At 36.4% G+C, this 19,471-nt stretch overlaps 1 protein-coding gene across 1 annotated transcript in view; it reads left to right on the forward strand.

Moving 5' to 3' along the window:
- The first annotated feature begins 10,059 nt into the window (after positions 1-10,059).
- Positions 10,060-19,471, forward strand: part of LOC141441483 (sodium-dependent dopamine transporter-like) — a 43,487-nt gene continuing 34,075 nt past the window's right edge. The window contains exon 1 of the mRNA XM_074106242.1: positions 10,060-10,143. The gene's annotated coding sequence lies outside the window, so the exon portion shown is untranslated. The remainder of the gene's footprint in view (positions 10,144-19,471) is intronic.

The raw sequence follows: 19,471 nt of genomic DNA on the forward strand, positions 1-19,471 counted from the left end.
TAAAGCGTACCCACAGACGGCGTGACTTTATTTTGCACTATATAAAGCACATATGACGGACCGTATTCTAAATAGTTCTTAATAATTTTCAAGCTGAAAAAGTGCTTAATAAAGAACATTGCATACTTAAGTACATACAAGATAAGCGCGAAAAACTAACCGACAGACGTGCGAAAACGATGTTTCGTACGTCCGACTGGAAGCAATTAGAATGTGGTCGGTTCAGGGCGGGTGCTCATAATTGCATTTTCACGCACATGACCTGTTTAACGCGGACTAATAAATGCAGCTCGCACGCCTTTCGCCGCCCTAACGGCCCATAACCGCAAGCGACCGGCGGCGAGAGAGCGTTTTTTATATTCATTGCATTAACAGGTGTCTGATAGTGGCGAGCGTCTTGGCTGCGCAATGAATACTGAAATCGCTATCCGTCCGCGTCGCGTTTAGTTGTAGTTGGACCGTAATTGCTAGTCCAGACACGAGCGAAACCGATTGAAGTACAATTGATTTTAAAACCTGGCGTTATAAAACTAAAGGGCTAGACAGACATATGAGCGAGTTCGAGTAACTGGGGCTCGGCGAAGTAGCCCGTGAGTATTTGATGTTAACTTCAGCAAGACTTACTGGAAAATAGGGTCTTGATAGACGACACGAACAGCAAAGTGATTCTACGTAGGTATAAGGGTTCCATTTTTTGTCAACAAAATACGGAACCCTGAAAACGTTTCATCATCTCAGCATACCTACCTATATAAGCATGTCCCCTGAATGAGAGGGCTGAGCTGTAGTTCCCACAAATAAGATCCGAAAAACTCAGAGATACGAGCCAGGTTTGAACTCACGATCCTCTGCTTGAAGCTCTGGTTAAGAATTTTGTTATTATTATTAGTAAGTATTTTTTTTCTTTATGAATGATTATATTCTTCTTCTTCTAATGCAAATGCAATAGCTGATCGCATATTGCGTCGACATCCTGCATGACGCGATCGGCTGTCGCCGCATCCGTTCGTGTCCTTCCCGATCCGATTCGATGAGAGCAGTTAGGTGGAAATCACGCATAAGTCGTTTTATAGGCTCTCGTGTGTATGCGGCCTAAAGCTGAGGTGCGAGCGGGTGTTAGCGGCAATTTCAATTATACGTCTTATGAAATAGTTGTCTCGGCCCAACCGCGCAATATCGACGGATCGGAATTTTTAAGGTGCCTCGCGCGCCGACGGCGGTTTTTAATTTCTTCGGCACGTGTTTATGGAGGTTTTTTGTTGGGTTTTTATGCTAAGTACTTCAACAGGTGTGCTTTTAGTTATGGATCCTTTAGGTTTTAGGAATGCTTGGCGTCGTAGTAGTTCACTACTGGTAGCGCGATTTTCGTTAGGCAAGTGAGAGATGCGTGAATTAAGCATGTCTTTAGACGACCGGATGGCCAAGTGGTTGGAGAACCTGACTACGAAGCTTGAGGTCCCGGGTTCGATTCCCGGCCGGGGCAGATATTTGTGTGAATAACACGAATGTTTGCTCTCGGGTCTTGGATGTTTAATATGTATTTAAGTATGTGTTTATCTATATAAGTATGTTTATCCGTTGCCTAGTATCCATAGTACAAGCTTTGCTTAGTTTGGGACTAGGTCAATTGGCGTCAAGTGTCCCATGATATTTATTATTTATTTATTTATACAATACCTCGCAGTTATGGTACAGACGCCATCAGATATTTTGGAGCGGCCAAGATGATCAAAAATATCGATACATGAACTCTAATACCTTAATAATAGGGTGCATGTTCCGATATTTTTGACCACCTTGGCCCCTCCGAAATATTTGATGGCGACTGTACTACACAAATTATGCCGTGCTTGCCATCACTTACTACTAAACTGACACAACGAAAGTAATAAATATTCGGCCCCAATTTTATTTATTTTGATACGTTAGAAAGTAGTCTAAACAGACACATATATATTTTTTTTTAGCTGCCCAATCTCAACCTATTGGGAGAAAATAAATTATCTTCTAAAGTAGGTACTGAAAAGTGACTAAAGCCTCTAACTTGAATTTGTTCCAAAACAAATCAGAGCCGGTACCTTTCCTTTTTAACCCCCGACGCAAAAAGAGGGGTGTTGTAAGTTTGACCGCTATGTGTGTCTGTCTGTAACAGCGTAGCTCTTAAGCGGGTAAACCGATTTGAATGCGGTTTTTTTATATTTGAAAGCAGGTTTTCTAGCGATATATAGACATGTTTCATCAAAATCGGTTAAGCCATTTTTGAATATTGAATTTTGAAGTGACAAAGTAAGGGGTTTTCCAACATTTGTTGGTTAGGTTATGTTAAGCCCAGTTAGAGATAACAAGTTACATTACATAAGCCTCCTCTCAGGATGAGAGGGCTTGGGCCATAGTTCCCACGCAGGCCCAGTGCGGATTGGGAACTTCACACACACCATTGAATTGCTTCGTAGGTTGCCTCACGTGCAGGTTTCCTCATGATGTTTTTCTTCACTGTAAAGCTCGTGGTAAATTTCAAATGTAATTTCGCACATGAATTACGAAAAACTCAGATGTGAGAGCCGGGGCTTGAACCCACGATCCTCTGCTTGAGAGGCCATAGGTCAAACCACGGCCACCACGGCCTCTTTTAGCCTTGGTATACTCATACACCTACATTATTTCTAGCAGCTTGCAACTTACAATCACATATAAAGCTCAGTTCAGACCTGGGAGAAAAGTCGTGCATATTGAATTAAATTCTGTTTCTTCTTATTAGTCGTTCACTCCTCGGAGTGTATTATATTGTGAGGCGGTAAAATGTGGCTCAATGTGCCCAGCAGTGGGACGTTATTAGGCTGGGATGATGATGATGATGAGTATACCTTATTTCAATGGAAATAATAAAATTAATCCTTCGTCGTCAAAATACCTATAAATTTTCAAAGCCTATTGTTTTGGAAAACGCCGCGAACTAGGGATGTACCTACTGGCTTCCCGGTACAAGTAAAAAATGTGTAAAATATATATTTCAATTTGACATAAATAAATTTAAGTAACAGAAACATTTTTAATGCAAGCTCTATTCTGACTCTTTGTTAGCTATACTGATTAAAAAAAAAATTCGATACTATAGTGTTTCCTCGCGACTTCGCACGCGTAAATCTAAGTCCAGCATTTAAATTAAAATTCCGGGAAATTCCCAAAAAAAATACAATGACTAATTCTCTATCCCGTGGGGATTTCGAAAAATCTCTTCTTAGTGCACCTTTATGATCCTTAAGAAAAATAACTGCCAATGACTGCTGCTACGGCGGGCGGGGGCTAAAACTAAATGTTTTGTCAGTCAGTCTTCAAATTATTCTTTTCACAGGTAGGTTTAAAAGTAAGATCATAAAAGAATCTAAGAAAAATTTAGGCACTGATTAACATCGAAATTTTAAAATGTCATCGTTCTAATTCCTTCTGTATACCGTTTGGTTTATATCGTGTGCCACGATTGCATAGAGTATGAGGATGCGAATGCGGATGTAACCAGCAGTCCTTCTCCAAACTATTCATAATGCGGAGCGGACAAAGCGCCATTGAATAACGGCATCGTCAAGATTTTATTACAACGATTAGCGATTACTATTTGTCGAAGATTTTTGGTTTGTAAGGATTTATTAGAAGCTCTCTTTTGCAGGTTCCATCGTCTTACAAGTTTTGCTATGTCCGCCCGTCTGTTAGCACGTCTGCAGTTTAGCTTGCAAATTGCTATAAGTATTTAGTGCTACACGAAGCAGCATGTTAATCTCGTCGACAAACATTACTTCATACAACTTTCATCATCGAAAAGCGCAAAGTTGGAATAGGGGGGGGCACGCGTATTCCTTTACTTGCCCGAATTTCACTTGCAATACCAACGTTTACCATAAAATATATAGAACCGTGCTGTTTTCAGGATTTTTTAAAATGTCATCATATAGAATGCAGTAGGTTAGGTTAGTTTAATATCAACTCTGGAGAAAGTACTATTTCAGAAATAAATTACTTTATGTCAAATTAAAATTATGGCAAATGATTCATATGGCATAGAAATTCGGGCAAACGATAGAGAACCATGGGGCACGTGCTGCACCATGACAGATATCAGCTGCTGCAGCCTGCAGCTAATATTTGATGGGCAAAATACGGGGAAAACGGCCCCTGGATGGCGGAAGAAATCATGGCTGCGGAATTCAAAGGAAGTGGAAAGGGATCAGCAGCGCAGATCGACTGTCCTGGATCGCTCAAGACAGGAATAACTAGATTTTCAGAGTTAACGGCCAACGTCAAGTAATGGAGTGGCACTTTAAGAAGAAAAAACTATTCTAATAATATAATATTTAGGTAATAGGTACCTATTACTTTTAAACACAAGTTTGTTTACTTTACATTAAAACTTAGCCAATTACCTTTTACATTAAACCTAAAGACGCTCGGAAAACTGCAAAGTTAATTTGGAAAGTTATGCGTCGTATTAGATACTTTTAAAATGTCCGCCGCGAATAAAAAGTTTGTATTTATATAAATAAGCCAATTTTAATTTAAAGTAAAAGTATGACGTACTTGTAGGCATGGTAAAGATGGTCTATATTGGAGTTTATAGGTACATTTTAAAAGTTATAATGCCAGTTAGTTCTTTTTTCTTGAAAAAATTCAAATTAATCTTGATTCTTATAAAAAAGGTAGGTGCACTTAGCCTAGTTAATCTTAATGATCAATGACTATGAGACCCAGTCAAGATTATCTTATTGTTATCCATGGTACATTTTTCTGTGTTAGTTTTCTCTTGTGTAAAAAAGTTATTAATAATAGAGGATACAAATAGCCAAATTAAGTAGCAAAGACATCATCTCGATTACGAAGATGAAAATATTTAATACTAAGAAGGTTGATTTAAGTATAACCAGTAAATACAGAATAACATCAGTTTGCACCTATTGCTCAATTTCATAAAATGTCGGCTAATGTCGAGGCAGAAATATGCCTTGATTGGTACAGAATATGTGTATTAAGAAGGGAGTTATAAATAATTTATTTAAACAGTCGTTACTTTGCGAGGTCCATACCAATGACTATAAACAATTACTTTGCTCACCCGTGACCTAAACGCGCGGGTCGCGTCTTAAGGTACGGGGGCTAGGTCGCGGGTGAGCAATACTTTGCTTTGCTTTTGGTTTATAGTTCATTTAAGGGACTTTTAAACCCAAATTTAATCCTTCCACGGTCGAAGCAGGGGGGAAATCCTAGGCGCGAGGTAAACTCCAATACCTTTGATAGCGCTACAGATTCACCTCATAAAAGACCTTTCGGCCCTTCAAAGGTTGAAAAGGAAAGCTGTAAAATAAATGGGCCGAATGAAATTTTACGATACCTATACGTTACAATACAGAGCGCTCCACGGAGCTGCAAGAAGTTGTTCTTTGAAGTACAATAGGTATATACACGACAAACAATAACAGTCGAGGATCTACTGTATCCATGTACACTCAAAAAAAAATGAATCACGTACATACTAATAAGGGGTCTACTACGAAGTTCGATAATCGGGTAGGTACTTTAGTTATTAGTGACAAATCACAACCACGAGGTGGTTGGTCTATATCAAACTGAGATTATGTTACGAGTATACCGGGTGTGGCCTGTAATATGAACAAATAATTAAAACATAGATTGTACTCGTCAAACTCAACAACATTAGTTCAGCAACTTTTTAAAAATAATTAGTTTTTAATTTTTATTACACTAAAGTTTTTTCGAAGAAGCAATGTAAAGCAAAATGCTTGATGTTTTTAGCGTGACAGGCGACGTGGGTTCTAGGATGGCGTACATTGATTACAGTATTTAATTTGTATGAAAAAGGTAAAAGCTAAAGACTCCGTTACCTATTTTCAAAAGTCGCTGAACTAATGTTGTTCAGTTTGACGAGCACGATCTGTTTTAATTATTTGCTCGTATTACAGGCCACACCCGGTACATACATATAATGTAGTGTATAAGCAAAAATCTCTGTGTTTCCTTAGGTACGCACGCTTACATTTTTTAAGCAACTCAACGGATTGATAACGCTATTTTCATCAATAGGTGACTGATTCAAGCAAGAGGAAGGCTTATAGTATATGTATCAGTGATAAAAGGTTAAGTTCAAGCTATTACTTTTGTTTCTTAAGTTAGCTAATTTGTAAGACAACGAAAGATTGGATCAATTAATGTCTATTGTTTTATAAAACATATTTATCAGAATAAGTCTGTTGGTAAATATTTATCTATGAAAATTTTAAGTGGCCCCTTGGCAGACAGACGAACATTAGAACCGATAAGGAACCCTATAAATATTCCATATATGGTGGCCTAGTGGTTTGACCTATCGCCTCTCAAGCAGAGGGTCGTGGGTTCAAACCCCGGCTCGCACCTCTGAGTTTTTCGAATTCGAATTACATTTGAAATTTACCACGAGCTTTGCGGTGAAGAAAAATATCGTAAGGAAACCTGCACAACCTGCGAAGCAATTCAATGGTGCGTGTGAAGTTCCTAATCCGCACTGGGCCCGCGTGGGAACTATGGCCCAAGCCCTCTTGTTCTGAGAGGAGGCCTGTGCCCAGCAGTGGGACGTATATAGGCTGGGATGGATGAAATATTCCATAATTCTCAACGGGTTATTAAAAGATGAAATTATCCGTAACAAACTTAGCTGACCGCCAGGAGTAATATTAAATCATGGAGCTAGCGACCTGTGAGGGTCCGCATATTAATTCTTCAGCGAACTGCGCTGTTATCAGGGACCACAGACCCTGGCTGAATGGATGACGCTGCTTAGCCATATAATATTTAAAAAAAGTCAAGAGTAAGCGTAAAACACTTGCCTTCGCTTCTACATGAGAAAGACAATACGTTTGTACGGCTCATTACTCGTATTATAATAAAAAGTATGATGGTATTGTCTATAATACATTTAAAAGGAAAAATTATCACTGCCTAGAAGGCTTAAGTTATCGGGTAATTATGAACTAAACTTAATACTAATATCTATAATATCCTACTAATACTATAAAAGCGAATGCGTAAGTTTGTATGTGTGTGTGTTTGTTTCCTAAATGGATTTGGTTTAAATTTGATGTGTATGCTACTTTTATCCTCATTTTTTAACCGCCTGGATTAGAGACATGACATTTGGCACGGTTTTTTATACAACGGTAATGAAATTACGAAGTAAAGTTTGGGAATTCCTATGGGAATTTAGTGAAATTCTGGGATTTCAATTTGACTACCACATCTAATAATTTACGCGTATGAAGTCTAGTATTCAATAATAGTCGCATATTAGTTGGTACGGAACCATACAGTGTGCGCGGCCCGATGCGCACTTGGTCGGTTTTTAGATATGTTTTGCCTGATCTTGTCGAAAGAACTCTTTGATTTAACATTTAAGAAATCTTGTAATGGTTCCTGTGATCGGTGAAACGGGATGGTAAAGGGTTATATTATACGTTACCCTTTGTAACGTCAACGAGAAAAAGTGCCATGGTGGAATGTCTGACAAGGTACGTTCACATACGATCACATTTCGTACGTTGTTCACCCCGTTTACCTTTACTTGCCCGAATTTCATTTGCCATAGATGCTAGATGAAATACCGTGCTGTTTTCAGGATTTTTTTTAAATGTCATCATAATATAATGCAATGCAGTAGGTTAGGTTAGGTTAGTTAAATATCGACTCTGAAGAAATTACTATTTCAGAAATAAATTACTTTATTGCAAATGAAAATTCTAGAAAACGACACATTCGGGCATATGAAATTCGGGCAAATGATAGAGAACCTGTTCACCCATGTCCAACAGTGGACCTTTTACGGCTAATGATGATAAATAGCAAATAAATGCATTTCTGCCTGCGCTGCACCGACTCTATAATAGACAGGCAAACAACCCTAAGGTGTCATTCAGTCTACCTACCACATTGAGTGTGCTTTACAAAGTTTAGATGTCATTCAAAATTAATACCTAACTCACTGCTCACAGGACACAAAATAAAACCAATATCTAAAACAGATTTGGGTCTTTTTGGAATTGTCGTTCTCGACCTGTTGTTAAGGTTTAAAAAAACATTGCGAATGGCGCCACTGTCAAACAACTATTTCTTGATTGCATGATTTCGTTTTAGTTCCGTTTTTGCCCACTGGCGTGGTTAAGTTGGTACATGGTTGATACAGAGGTTCTTGAGACAGAAAGTGGCTGAAACTTACATGTTTCGTTAGTTTATCGTTACATTGCGTATCGTAGGTACCATGGTTCTAATAGATTGTTGTCCTGAAACATCCTAATAAAAATTACAAAGAAGAAGCACGCCGAAGAGTACGAGGTACGAGGAGGAGGAGGAAAACACGATGATGTCAATTGATAAAAGAGAAAATAAATACGTGTCCCAATATTTTATGAAATTCCTTTTTTCAAGTCTGTTGGAAGTCAGATTCGCACACTGAGGGTTCCGTAAAAATTTAAATGTATAGGTACTGACGTTGCCAAACAATACTAATGTATATTTGAATTGTTTTTTTAATTGATAACAATCATAATTTGATTGCTTAGTAGCGACATCTCTTGTCTGGGTGAGCGGTTGGTTCCGAAAGAATGTGACGTCTCTCGATGAGAGCGAAACATAGATGTCGCTAGTACTGCTGCATAAGTAGCGTAGTAGAAATAAGCAACCTGAGATATGTATGCATAGGAAAAATTCGTGTCTAAATTCCTGTCCAGCGGTGGTGAGGAGTTATAGCACGCAGCACGGATTGCTGAGGACCTGGTTCGATTCCCAGCGCTGGTCTCTTTTCTGGTTTTTCTGTGCATCCATGTCTCAGTTTGTATTTTCGATATGGTTTCACGGGATACCCGTAAAAGTAACAAATTTGGAGTTGAAATAAAAAATACAAAAAGACTCCAAATAACCAATCATAATTTGATTGCTTAGTAGCGACATCTCTTGTCTGGGTGAGCGGTTGGTTCCGAAAGAATGTGACGTCTCTCGATGAGAGCGAAACATAGATGTCGCTAGTGCTGCTGCATAAGTAGCGTAGTAGAAATAAGCAACCTGAGATATGTATGCATAGGAAAAAATCGTGCCCAAATTTTTGTCCAGCAGAGGTGTAGGGGTTATAGCACGCAGCACGGATTGCTGAGGACCTGGGTTCGATTCCCAGCGCTGGTCTCTTTTTCTGGTTTTTCTGTGCATCCATGTCTCAGTTTGTATTTTCGATATTTTAAATGCTTGCATTTTTTTAAAAGTGTCAAAGAAACCAATGCAACCTCAGTTCATTTAAAGCCCTCTAAATTATAAGCCTTCTTACACAAGTAAAAACCGAAATACACCTCTAATACAGGAAACGTAAGGTCAATATTGCTACTAAAAGCTTTCAAGTACCGTAGCAAAGTTCGTAGCACGTAGCAGACTACGCCGTAGCGAAGTTGGCAACTTGTTTGTTCAAATGTTTGACAAACAACAAGAGGTCGAGTTTCATTATTATGAACTTGAAAGTTTGCGGTCCTTTGAGGAGACATCATAGATTTTGAAGAAAAGACAATACGGTTACTTCAGGTATAAGCGAGATAAGGTTATCTCGTCCATCATCTAAAAAAAACTTTCTACCAAGTTTCTTGCGGCGCATTCTTTCAGATCAGTCTTTCCGAAAGCGCTGGAAGTATTAAAAACCAGCCAAAGGCACTTCGGACCATGCTTTTTCTCTGAAACTAAATATTAATCTCTAGAAAAAAAAAACACTTGATCGAATAAATATTCAAAATAATTTATTGAATCAGGCATTACTTTGCGGAGGTCCATATCAATCTAACCTAATCGCGGGTAAACAAAGTTTGTTTTTATATAGTTACATTCTGTTTTGTCCTATTACCTTTACTTTAATATGCAGTAAAGGACATACAAGTACGTAAGCGCATTATACATGTATGTACCTACCGAGTGAAGTTCAGTCCTTATTCTTGGTGGCTCTATAACGTCTCAAGCCAAAGTTGCTCGGTGGCTGTAGCGTCAGTTCCGCGCGAGCCTCCGAGCGGCGCGGTCGTGCGTCCCGCTCTACCTGCCGAACTTTGCCGAGTGTGCCCGAAGTTTCGGAGGGATTACTGGCTGGTGAGTTGTTTTTTATTTTTCTGTAAGTTCTTTCTAAATTACAAATGTATTTTTACTTGACTTTTTTTACTTGACTTTTTTTACTTGCAAATTAGTGTTTCCTAGCTCAGTCATCTACACTACGCGATTTTTTTTTAAATTATCTTATTAAATTTATGGCAGTCATTATAATTTATTGAAGTTGAATCACATATTATTTCTTGCCTGGACTGATAGCCCACTGCTGGGCAAAGGCCTCCCCCATTTCCTCCATTTCTCCCGATCCAAAGCAGCCTGAGGCCAGTCGTCAGTAAATTAAATAAGATTAATTAAAAATTGATCAAACGCATTACATTGTCTAGTTTTAGCTGAGTTAGAAATACTAATTATGTAAAAGTATTCACCTGTACTTATTACGAGTAAGTACCTAAGTAGGTATTTCAGAAACTAAACTGATATTCCTCTAATTACGTTTGTTTATTTCAAAAATGTACAGAGATTTAATTTTATTAAAATTATAGCGAAACTCGTATTGTTTGAATCCTTACTACTTCTTAGCAATCGGAGCCAGTTGTATATTCAAATAATTTGATTATGTCAAAAAAACTAAAGTTTTGAAGGATCAACATAAAATGTTAATTGAACATGCGAAGTCGTTGGTCATTTTTATTTTTATTAATTTTAAATACAAATAAGTTATTTTTGGTATTATATTTAGCCTATATTGACTTGATCTTGATTAACTTCGATCGATTGTATACACGCTTTGCTCGCTAAAAATATTAAACTTTTTTATTTAAAAGACCTCGTAAGTACTTTTATGACAATTATACAACACAAGTGAACAATGATATGCACACATCAGCTATAAGCTGCCTTGTGAATTATATTGTAATGATAATAATAATTAAATAACAAAAAAAGAAACGAACTTATTAGTTAACTATTTATTATTTATTTATTTCGATGGATAGAAATGTTATAAGTGGCTACGTCGTAGCAGCGTAGCGCGCTACGGGTAAGCTACGCCTACGCCGCGTAGCAGTTGATCGTAGCACCCTCTGTCGCATTTATCAACAAATCAAAAATTAAATAGACTATGACGTGAAACTACAGAGCTAAAAAAATATATAGACGAATAGAGAACCTCCTCCTTTTTTGAAGTCATGTAAACAAGAAGTACAGATGTGTTAGCGTATAAATGTCCTTTGAGAACCAATGCCCACAGTTTTTCTCTTCTCCTGCCATTAATACGCACAAGTTTTTATTTTTATTTTTATAGGTTCTAGTTGGTGAAATTAATGAAATTTTATTTTTCACTTCTCATGCTCTAAAAGTAGGTCAATATAGCCTTACGAGACGGGAGTGAAGTGTGTACTTTAGTCCCTAGGGAGTAAAAGTAATTTATTTTTTAATTTACTTTGAGTGACTTAGATAAACTCAAATAGCCAGTCCGACATACATAGGTACCATCAGCCAAATAAGTGGTCTATCAATTTTTAAACAAGTTCCTATCAAATTAATATGTCGCTAAAGTCGAACTTTTAAGTTGCCAGATACGTCTATTGGCATTATTGTTTTATGACATGCAAACGATTATCAACCTAAGGGTGGTAGACCACATATTTGACTGATGGTACAACTTCGTAAAAGTGAAACGTTTTTTTTTATGTAGCCCGATATGTCCCACAGCTGGGCAAAGGCCGAGTGGGAGGCCAAAACATATTTAAAACCATATATACGTACTTTTTACACTTGACTATACATATGTATATTTTTAAAGCATATTTTGTAACAAGATGTGTTTATATATGCTTACACTTATGTGTAACATTAGTATTTAACCTCTGCCAGGATTTTAAGAAGGAAGACATGTAACAGTTAAATTTTTAATCTACAAAAAATGAAGAACTTTTATAGCGTAAGTTAGAGCAACCGAATTCCAATGAGGCGTGGATAAATGATGTGGCTATAACAAATTGTCTACAGGGGCCTATGACTTGTGCTGCTTTACGATTGAAGATGAAAAAGGAACTTTGCTATTTTCCAAGTTACAAGCTTTTATTTAACTTGAAATGTTTGTTTGATAAATTGATACATACAATTTTGGATCAACCTAAAAAGTAGTAACTTAAAAACTACAACCTAGTTATCTTAAAAAGCGTACTTAGCCGTGATAGTTTTCTTTTTAAATTTGTTGTAACTGTTATAAGTTTATACTGCAATTACGATTTTTTTAGTTTTTTCCAGCCATCCATCAGTTTAGGTTGTAGAGGGTGGGAGAGCAGACAACGCTATACTGTTGAATTATTCAGTTTAAAACTTAATATTTTTCAAACGGATTCCTAAATTAAAAAACATAAAGCGAATAAAATGAAAGACTAAATAGCTATACCTGCAACTACAACACAACACAACGACATAACGATATGCTCACAGTTTTCATTTACACGAGAAAAAAAAACAATAAACTTTAAGTAGGTTTACGTGTAGGGTAGAAACAATTTTTTTTTTCAAGATTTTAAATATTTTACCACTTTGTCGGCGTACAACAATGCAAAAATACAAGTTTCTTGCACTTCAGTATTATTGGTGCAGTTTGGAATGACAAAGCTACTACAGTCAGCCGAAAAAAAGCTTCAACTAATTGTTTTTATAAATACCAACTCTTTTATTTCGTTACAAATATTTGTTTATCCGCTTCCGCTGATCCGGCTTTGATTTACCTGTCGTCAGTGTAATTAATCATTGGTGTGGACACGGGGTGCTGTGATATGGTTTTTCGTTATTAATGAACAATTTTTAATTTAATGCTCAGTCAGGCGGGCCATGAAAAATAGATAATAAACCAACTGAGCCCTGCTGTAAAACCCTTTCACACAAATAGTTTTACTTAAAAATCTCATTTTTAATACAAGTTATTTTGCTGATTGTACTTTTTGTTGACTACTTGCACTGTCATCTAAACAACATTTCCGTATCAGATTTTAAGTCGATGATATTACTTTGAAGAGCTTTCCCTCCTACGGCGACGTTCTCGGCTGGACCACCAAGATGTCACTACCAGTTTATTGCATTGTCATCAGATTTACATGTATGTCAAATTTCAAGTCAGTCTAACTACTGGAAGTGGGTCAAAAATTTCCAAGGTTTGATCCGTACATACATTGCAAGTTAGATAAAAAGCTTGTAAAAACATTATACCTCTCCTTGCAGTCGGGTAAAAAGTAATTTATAGTGACATATTATCCCATTCCTTGACAACAAGAGAATTCATATTGATATGAAACTTCTATGGGAAAGTTTTCCATTGAGTCAGAAACAGGTAATTAAGATTTTCTGACTTTTGCTATTGGCTGTGCTACGAGACCTACCTTCAAATGTAATCAAATTTCAAGTTTCTAAGACAACATAAGTTTTTCGGTTACGGAAATTTGTATGGAAACATCTCTTTTTAAATGAATATATTTTTAGTGCGTTGACTTTTGAGTTACGGAACTGTAATAACACTAATGAATGACTTTTTAATTGATGGATTTGCCTATTTATCGTCCTTGGCCTCGTGTCGAGTTCACCAAAAATTCTTCAGACTTTACTCAACAAAGAATTTCTTTAGGCGCGTAAACGCTCTGAACCTTAAATGACTCGGTTGTTTCCCTTCACAACAATTCTACCGGCCGTGCTTAATCGTCTGAATCTCGAATCCTTAGGAAGTTTTGTTTATATGTGGTACTTTCGATACAGTGTTGCCTCGAAACAGGAACAAAAAGTGGCGACATTGTAGTGGCTGGACAAGTGGCAGTCGAACTCGCATGAAGAATACCTATATATGGTGGACAATTTGATACATGTTTTTTTTAATTGTGCCTCCACATTAACAATACTAGATTTTCCTGTAATCTATAAACAAGTAAAAAAAATATTACAGTATAAATCTAATCTAGTTAATCTTATATGACTCCCGTAAATCGGAAATGGCTCATCGTCTTATTGTTAAAAAATATATATTCACACAAGTATCTTGAAAATTATGCCAAGAAACACAATGTCTTAGACTATCGAGGTCATTACTAATTTTATGATTTAAATTCAGGTTTTGTTCCGTGTACCTTGATTTTAGAGAAGCTCGATATTTCGGCACATTATAACATCAAGAACTTCTCTAAAATCAAGGTACGCGGAAAAAACCCGAATTTAAAACATAAAATTATGCCAAGGAACTTATAGAAAACCTAAGAGCTGTTTAAAATTAGCCCAAAACTGGTAAATTTTGCGTTGGCAACACTGTACTGCATCGTACTAATCCGAAAACATAAATAACGTCCCTACGTTGAGGTTTAATTAAGTATTTAAGGTGCGACCAAACCGCTGCTTAAAAAACGGTGACGGCTCGGAACCGCAGTGACGCACCGTATACGCACCGTTTATATCGCATGCTCTCCACACCGCTGCTTAAAATACGGAATCGCAGTGACGTGCCGTAAACGTCAGGACTTTACCGAACAAAAGTCTTGTCGTTTACGACCCGTAACTGCGATTCCGTGCCGTCACCGTTTTTTAAGCAACGGTTTGGTCGCACCTTTACTCGTACACAGAAACAAACGGATAAGGTGACTAAAGTACAATTATTCATCTAAGATAAACGAAGCTAGTACATTATTTGCTCATTGGTAAATACAGTCATCCAAGAAATTGACATCCACAAAGCTGCGGACAAAAGCTACAAGTATGTATCATAAAAATAAGATAAATCAACCTATTGCTTACCTTGATTTTTTATATATTTACCTTTGTTTTCTGTACTGCTTACTATGTTATGGTGTTCAATAAAATTTTGTCCAATTGACAAAAGCAAAAATACGTGTCCAATAATTTGTGGTAATCTAAGTGACCGAATAAATAGCTTTTTTTAATAGAGCGCGAACCGTTAGGGGAGAAAAGTCCTCGAGTGGCGACCACGGACCGGAAGACGAAGCGTTGGCAGGCCTCCCACTAGGTTGGACTGACGACATCGTGAGAGTTGCGGGGAACCGGTCGTTCATTGTGGCGTTCTAAGGGGGGGGGGAGTTTGTTCAGCAGTGGACGACTTCCGGCTGATGATGATGATGATGATGAGAGCGTGAAGCGTGAGTGAAACCACTCCTTTTAGGCTTTGGCAAAAATGCTTTCGTATGTCCGGCTGTCCATATGTCTGTTGTTGTCTACAGCTCGTTTTTCTCATGCTGACGCTGACTGTACAATCATTCGTAACATATCGCTGACATTATAATGTATTTGCGTCAGTCACGTTTATTGGTACGTGTTGCGGCTGCAGGCTAGTGCAACGTGATAATGTTGCTGCTTATTATCAAAAGCACATGTTATTAATTGACGGGTTTTACTGGTTTCCTATGTCTTGTTTAGTAATTTTATTATAAACCAAGTTTCGCCTGCGACTCCATCTGCGAAAAATTCGTTTATATTTATAACTATGCAATCAAAGGGCTCTCCACTTCACTTCCAAAAAAAATATTTAATCAAAATTAAAGAAAAAGAATTCAAGAGTGGAGAGCCTTGGGGGAGGCCTATGTCCAGCAGTGGACGTCTTTCGGCTGACATGATGATGATGATGATGAAAATTAAAGAAAACTGTAACCAACAAACAAATTATTTTCTAAATTAAAACTAATAACTAAGAAGATTTAAGTTACCACAGATATTTTTTCAATTTAAAATAAGATAGAAATACAATACAATACAATAACTCTTTATTTCACACCAACACGTAGCAAGCAGTACAGAAAACACAGGTATATACACAGAGACTTTCTGAGGTGTTAACGACAAATAAGGACAAATAAATAACGACATTTATATATATTTTTTATTTTAGATAATTTTCCACTTTTGACATCAGCACTAATGTTTTGCATCTGTTTAGAATAAGGCCTTAGATGCGGCCTCAACCTTCTGGCATCCGTTCTTACCCGTAATTGTGTCTGTGCTACCTTCTGCAATACTGGAATGTCTAGTTTATATAGCCTTTAGCTCTATTAATAGATAGAGTAACATTAACTAGTCCTTGGTTTAAACTTATATAGTTTTATTATATGTACTAGCTGTTACCCACTAATCTATCTGAGAAGAATTCGTTTGTCACTATCCCGCAGAAACTAAGTATGCAATATTTCTTGATAAAAACTTTTGTCCTTCCCAGTTTCTCAAACTACGACTATACCTGTATCAAAGATTTAAGTATGTGTATGTGTATGTGCTAGCAAACTGATGCAATATTAACATTCCATACATCTTCACACAATTCAGTTTCCTCGACTATACCTAGCTAATAGTACCTATTTGAGAAAAGTGAAAATCTGCTGATGGTTTTGCCCACTTCTTTTGTCCAATAGAATATCGTAAGTATAGGTATGTGATAAGTACCTATTTTTTTATACTTAATCTTACCTATAGCTTAGCTCCACTCGGCATTAATAGAAGCGCTACCTAAGGCCTCAGTCAATTCTAAATATATCATTATTAGAATATCCTTCTTCATAGGTTTATAAAGGCAGATGCCCTTAGAGATTTGTGAACAGATACCCTATTAAGGTTGGTTGCGGTTTCCGGACCTTTTATTAAAGACTCAATTTTTTCTGTTCGTTCTTGCTTTACTGATATTTATTTATGCCTGTCATAACATTTACTTACAAGTCGTAGCTTATAAGGTTTTTTGACCAAAAATATTTTTAACTGAGTGTTGCCTGCGGGTTCACCCCTGTTCCAGTTTGTTTTTATTTTGTTTAACAACCTTGTATACAATAATATAATACACAACAAAAATAAGTATCCAATTTGGTACCGTCGTTCAGCAGTTACATTTTTAATTATATAGATTAATCGAGCTATTAAATCAGATTAGTTGTTGATTTTAAAGCACTATTTTAGGGTCTGGTACCTACTGGAAAACGGAAAACAATCTTTGTGAAATCATTTGATTGTCCGCCAGTCTGTTTGTCTGACAAGATACTGTTTGTCAGGAACACGTGAAGTTATCAAGTTGAAATGTATATGAAACACTTCTTGAATTAATTAAGTTTCCGAGTTCACGAGGTCAGAATATATGACTATTAATTTCAAAATGTACCTAGGTAAGTATTACCAGAAAAAAACCACCCGAGTCACAATAAAACAAAAAGTATATCTGATTTCATAAAGTTTTTTTTCCTGAAAACCAATAAGTAATAATAACTATATTTGCCACTTTGTCAGTTTGTTCAAGGATTAAAGGATTTCTTTATTGAAAAGCTAGCACATATTTTGGCTCTCCTTGCCTTTCTATAAGTGTACAAATAATAACGTTATTGATATTGATACTCGACGTATCTTAATTTTTTTCCATATAGATTTCATCTATTATCCTTAAGAATCCCTACGTCCATCTTTTTATTTTTCTTTGATGTAAGGAGATACTGCATTAGCAAGATTGCTTACCGTCGTAATATAATATGTACGTGCATAAAAATATAGTACATACATCTGTAAGTATGTACGATATCCTATGGAACAAGACAAGTGAACAAAACCATTAGTAGTTTCTATAATATTAAATGTGCAAGGTATATATGTATATATACCTATAATATAAAAGTGAATGTCTTTAATTTTATTTATTTATTTATAATAGTTTACATTTTAGGCTTACAGTACAACACAAGCGCCTAAAATGTTAAAGATAACAAATCCCACTGAAGGTAAAATTTACAAGTGTTAGGTATGATAAAAATTAATAACAACCAATAACGATATAATATATTTCCTAAAAATTCCAATTACATCAGTAGTCCGTCAGTTAGATTATCAAAAAATATTGGACCCTTATTTACTATCCAAATTTTTAAAATAATTAAATGGTTGACTTAGCGAATAAATGATGAAACTATTTAGCATTTAGCGTATAAAATATGTCGAAAATAGCCTGAATGGCTTCGAGAAAAGGTATGGTACGGCCGTGCCTTTGTTTTTGTTTTGCTCGACTTGGGGGGGGCACTGCCGTGCCCCCAGATACGACGAAATCTTATTTTGTGGTAGCTCATAAAAAGTTTCAAGTTTACTTCTTTCTCTAATTTTGTATTTTACGTAAAAGTACCTTGGTTCTTGAAAAAACCAAGTATAGCTACTTACAACGTTGCATCAATAAGACAAAAAGCCCTTGTAATCTTCTTCTTACGATGTTCATTACGCTCATATCATAACTCACGCCATTCGAATTTTTTGACCTACAACATACTTTTTTTTTGCTATACAACTGTTGAATAGGTAATATTTGTTAGAAAAATCTTTCATTACTCGTATGACAGTAGTGTAAGTTTGTCATTACTGAATTTTATTTTATAACAGATGGGTCTGAAATGGAATTATTTCGTAGACAGAGGTGCACTCAGCCTGCGTTGCAATTGGATGCTCGATACAAACGCATTTAGGGACACAATCTAGACAGGACAAGGTTCTACAATACAAGTCAGATGCTATTAAAGACAATTCAAGAAAGAGAACTTTTAGGTCCGTACGACCACAGACTAACAGCGTATTTTTAACCGACTTCAAAAAGGAGGAGGTTATAAATTCGTTTGTATTTTTTTTATGTTTGTTACCTCAGAACTCCGTCATTTATGAACCGATTTAATATTTTTTTTGCGTTCTCCAGGACTCCTCAATAATGAACGTCTCTGCATTGGAAAAAGCAATCTTTCGTAAAAGGTGACGAGCAGTTGGTATTAAACTATTGTATCTTAGATTATTTACACCAAAAAGCGTGAAAAAAAATTTTATAACAAAAAATTGAACCGACTACAAAAAACCATGAAAATATTTTTCTACCAGTCTGAAGTCGGTCGGTGCCTCAGCACGAGCCAGCAGGAGTGATTGAAGCCCAATATAAAGTGCATAGGTGAGGTAGATGACTATAGGTCCACTTCTGCTGGCTCGTGCTGAGGCACCAACCGACTTCAGACTGGTAGAAAATTATTTTCATGTTTTTTTGTAGTCGGTTAAATTTTTTGTTATAATTTTTTTTTCCACATCGACATTGGCGGATTCATCGATAGTATCGATGGAGCTACTTATATTTTTAAAAACTGAATTGAAAATTTAGGTCGTTTTGAAAAAAACGATTCAGTTAGGTAAACTTGGTTTAAGCTTGATGAGAACTATAATTTAGTTTTTGCGTATGGAGGTATCAAGCTAAAATTAAGTATTGTTAATTAAATAATAATTTTTTTTTTTTTTGAATTTGTAATACTCAACTCAGATCTGCTACCCCTTGGAGTAGCGGAGCAAAAATATAACATTATAAGTAAAAACCGGCTAAGAG

Source organism: Choristoneura fumiferana, chromosome 24 (genome assembly GCF_025370935.1).
Source record: "Choristoneura fumiferana chromosome 24, NRCan_CFum_1, whole genome shotgun sequence".
Classification (NCBI taxonomy): domain Eukaryota; kingdom Metazoa; phylum Arthropoda; class Insecta; order Lepidoptera; family Tortricidae; genus Choristoneura; species Choristoneura fumiferana.